This window comes from Symphalangus syndactylus, chromosome 17 (genome assembly GCF_028878055.3).
Source record: "Symphalangus syndactylus isolate Jambi chromosome 17, NHGRI_mSymSyn1-v2.1_pri, whole genome shotgun sequence".
Lineage (NCBI taxonomy): Eukaryota > Metazoa > Chordata > Mammalia > Primates > Hylobatidae > Symphalangus > Symphalangus syndactylus.
Genome location: NC_072439.2, coordinates 53625160 through 53630299, shown reverse-complemented (window position 1 = coordinate 53630299; position 5140 = coordinate 53625160).

Here is a 5140-nt window from a genome sequence, read left to right as displayed (position 1 = left end):
AATATCCCTTTTTCCAGCTTCTTCACAGTACTGAGATTAAAATTTTTCATAAATACTGAATAGTAACTAGTAGAGCAAATGTGGACTTGGGAACTCTCTCAGGTGATATGATCGTCTTAACAACATGAAGCTAATTTTCAATTCAAATGTTACAGTGTCAGTAGTAACTTGTTTTGCAAGTACACAGACTGGAACAGATGTCATAATTCATGAGGGCGTGCATGCATTATTATCACGCAATGTAATACTCTTACAGTGTTTCTTCACCCTGTGATACCATCATCAGCCCAAAACAACTTTATTATTGAGAGTTAAACCTAAATGAAACCTAAATGAACCTAAATAAAAGCACTGAATAAGTCATGAAGTAAATTTTTGTGATTGGGTGGTGGTTGCAACATATTTTAAGAACAGGTTTGTTTGTTCGTTTTAAGTTTGCTGCTATTAAGTCAAAATCCAGGCTAATGCCATTATCATGGATTATTAACCATGTTAACAAAATTTTCTTGTGGTGGAACAAGTTTTGGATTAAAAAACAAGGGATGAGGGGACTTGTCCAAGTTCTATTAAGCATCAAATTAGAATTTTTCCATAGACTAAGCCTGGAAGCTCAGTGCAATTATCTGTTTTTTTAGAGGATTACATAGTATGATGATGAACTTTATGTGTCAATTTGACTGAGCTAAGGGATGCTCATAAACAGTAAATAGCTCGTAAAAAAGTATTTCTGGGTATGTCTTTGAGAGTGTTTCTGGAAAAGATTAGCATTTGAACTGGTAGAGTGAATGAAGAAAATTACCTTCCCCAATGTGGGTAGGCAGAATCCAATCCATTGATGCACTAAACAGAACAAAAATGTGAAGGAAAGGTAAATTCACTCTCTTCTTGGGCTGGGACATTGTTGTAACTCTAATTCATATTAGTGCTGCCTCAGCACCACCTTCTTGGTCCGTCCCCAGCTTGTCACAAATGACCTGCATATTTTGAGACAGTCTACACCCAGTTTCTGTTTCTACATGGATGTGGCCCCATTTACTGCCTTATTTCTGCTTTAAGTCTGGTAAACACAATCATGCAACCCAAGTTCTCACACTTAAACTCATGCTTCCTTCAAATTAACCAATCCAACTCTGTTGTGGAAAACCCACCTAGGTAATCCTGAACCCCAGTAAAGGGTTCTACCCATAGGTCCCTCCATCTCTCACTTGCTTTTCACCTGCTGGGTGAGAGACAGTGTCCTTGACTGCCTCACTCTTTCCATTGGCTCTGCAAGGCATTTTACACTCCTCTTTCTGGAATCTGCAAGTAATTGTAGTCTAAATGTCCTCATTGTGCTGCACCTGACTACACCAAACCTAACTTAAATTCTTCTTCACTTAACAAACCACAACAGACATCCATCTTCTCCTGCCCTTGGATATCAGAGCTTCTAGTTCCTATGCCTTTAGACTCTGGAACTCACACCAGACACCACCTCCCTGCTCCCAGTTCTCAGGTCTTCAGACTCAGACTGGTTTTATAGAACATAACTTTCCTGGTTCTGGTTCTCCACCTTATATACAGCATACTGTGGGACTTCTTTGCCTAAATAATTGTATTGGCCAATTTACACTTTATATACACACACATATATACATGCTAATATATGGAGAGATATACATATTTATATATTATAAATATACAATATATAAATTTATATATTTATATATAGTATATATATTTATATATTGTATATTTAATATATAGTATATTTATATATTATATATGTATATATAATAAATTATATATAAGTTTATATATTATAAATATATAAAAATAAGTGAGTATATAACATATAAATTTCTATATCTTTATATATTATATATGCATATATAATAAATTTGTATATTACAAATATATAAATATGTGTATCTATCCATATGTTATAGATATAATACAACAGATAATAGATATATAGGTATAAATATATAGATGTATATAGATATATAGATGTATATATAGATATGGATATATAAATATAATGTATGATATATATATAGAGATATATAGATATACCCCTGTGTGTGTGTGTGAATGTGTATATCTATCTATCTAGCTAGCTAGCTAGCTAGCTAGCTAGCTAGCTGGCTATCTATCTCCTGTTGGTTCTATTCCTTTAGAGAAAGCTGACTAATACATATAGTGACTTTGTTCATTTGTTTCAGTGGTAAATCTTTAGGACTAATTCACATGAATAATTTAGCCTAGGGTGGCAGAGAACATCAAATACAAACGTTGGACTTTGCCTGCTACAACCTGACGGACTGAGAGAGACCCTGCCACATTACAGCTGATCACCTGAAAATTCTTCAGAGATACAAGGACTACTAGAGATTTTCTCTCTGATGTGTCAGGACATAGTAAATAGTAAGTACAGGATTGGTACTTATGGGAAGTAATTTTTAGTAACAGAATACACTCATATCAGAGGTCCAATATATAATTTTAATGATATAAGTATATATATCATTATACTGACATAAGTAAATGTCATAAGTATATCTATCATATATATCATTAAAGGTATATATTGGACCTCTTTAGTGCATGATTATTAACTCCAAAGTCTATCAATTGAATTATTTAAACATTTATTTTTATTCACCTATATTTCAGGCTTCTCTGAATTCTTTAGTTATAACAATATAGTCTATCATTTAAAGAAGAACACTATTGCGTCTAATTGATTCTCCCCTCTTTTCTTCTTTATTAGTCTTGCTAGCAGTCTATCAATTTTGTTGATCTTTTAAAAAAAAAAAACAGCTCCTGGATTCATTGATTTTTTTTGAAGGGCTTTTTGTGTCTCTATCTTCTTCATCTCTGCTCTGATCTTAGTTATTTCTTGCCTTCTGCTAGCTTTTCAATGTGTTTGCTCTTGCTTCTCTAGTTCTTTAAATTGTGATGTTAAGGATTCAATTTTAGATCTTTCCTGCTTTCTCTTGTGGGCATTTAGTGCTATAAATGTCCCTCTCCACACTGCTTTGAATGTGTCCCAGAGATTCTGGTATGTTGTGTCTTTGTTCTCATTGGTTTCAAAGAACATCTTTATTTCTGCCTTCATTTCATTATGTACCCAGTAGTCATTCAGGAGCAGGTTGTTCAGTTTCCATGTAGTTGAGCGGTTTTGAGTGAGTTTCTTAATCCTGAGTTCTAGTTTGATTGCACTGTGGTCTGAGACAGTTTGTTATAATTTCTGTTCTTTTACATTTGCTGAGGAGAGCTTTATTTCCAACTATGTGGTCAATTTTGGAATAGGTGTGGTGTGGTGCTGAAAAGAATGTATATTCTGTTGATTTGGGGTGGAGAGTTCTGTAGATGTCTATTAGGTCCACTTTGTGCAGAGCTGAGTTCAATTCCTGGATATCCTTGTTAACTTTCTGTCTTGTTAGTCTGTCTAATGTTGACAGTGGAGTGTTAAAATCTCACATTATTATTGTGTGGGAGTCTAAGTCTCTTTGTAGGTCTCTAAGGACGTGCTTTATGAATCTGGGTGTCCTGTATTGAGTGCATATGTATTTAGGATAGTTAGTTCTTCTTGTTGAATTGATCCCTTTACCATTATGTAATGGCCTTCTTTGCCTCTTTTGATCTTTGTTAGTTTAAAGCCTGTTTTATCAGAGACTAGGATTGCAACCCCTGCCTTTTTTTGTTTTCCATTTGCTTGGTAGATCTTTCTCCATCCCTTTATTTTGAGTCTATGTGTGTCTCTGTACATGAGATGGGTCTCCTGAATACAGCACACTGATGGGTCTTGACTCTTTATTTTTTTTTGAGACAGAGTCTCTCTCTGTCGCCCAGGCTGGAGTGCAGTGGCACAATCTCGGCTCACTGCGAGCTCCACCTCCCAGGTTCACGCCATTCTCCTGCCTCAGCCTCCTGAGTAGCTGGGACTACAGGCACCCGCCACCTCACCTGGCTAATTTTTCGCATTTTTAGTAGAGGTGGTGTTTAGCCCTGTTAACCAGGATGGTCTCAATCTCCTGACATCATGATCTGCCCGCCTTGGCCTCCCAAAGTGCTGGGATTACAGGTGTGAGCCACTGCTAACTTTTTAAAAACACTAAATTACATTAACAGTATTCACCCTACTGTGCTCCAGAAAACTAGAATAGTATTCTTCTCATCTACATATTGCTTTGTATCCATTAACCAACCTGTCTCTATCCTCTTCTTTCCCCTACCTTCCCATCCTTTAATAACCACAGTTCTCTTCTCTTCTGTGAGCTCAGAAATTTTTAGTACCTTTATATGAGTGAGAACAGGTAATATTTATCTTTTTGTGCCTGGTTTATTTCATAATGTCCTCTGGGATCATCCACACTGCAAGCAAATGACAGAATTTCATACTTTTAAATTTTTCACTCTTTTTTTATCTTGTTGTGTATATATACCATATTTTCTTTATGTAATTAAGTTTTTTGTGGTTATTATTATCTTTGTTATGATTTGGTATAGAAATTATGCTGAATTTATAGTTCTAGATCCCTGAGGAATTGCCACACTGACTTCCACAATGGTTGAACTAGTTTACAGTCCCACCAACAGTGTAAAACTGTTCCTGTTTCTCCACATCCTCTCCAGCACCTGTTGTTCCCTGACTTTTTAATGATCGCCATTCTAACTGGTGTGAGATGGTATCTCATTGTGGTTTTGATTTGCATTTCTCTGATGGCCAGTGATGATGAGCATTTTTTCATGTGTCTTTGGCTGCATAAATGTCTTCTTTTGATAAGTGTCTGTTCATATCCTTTGCCCACTTTTTGATGGGGTTGTTTGTTTTTTTCTTGTAAATTTGTTTGAGTTCATTGTAGATTCTGGATATTAGCCCTTTGTCAGATGAGTAGATTGCAAAATTTTTTTCCCATTCTGTAGGTTGCCTGTTCACTCTGATGGTAGTTTCTTTTGCTGTGCAGAAGCTCTTTAGTTTAATTAGATCCCATTTGTCAATTTTGGCTTTTGTTGCCACCCAGCCATCCCATTACCGGATATATACCCAAAGGATTATAAATCATGCTGCTATAGAGACACATGCACACGTATGTTTATTGCAGCACTATTCACAACAGCAAAGACTTGGAACCAACCCAAATGTCCAACAATG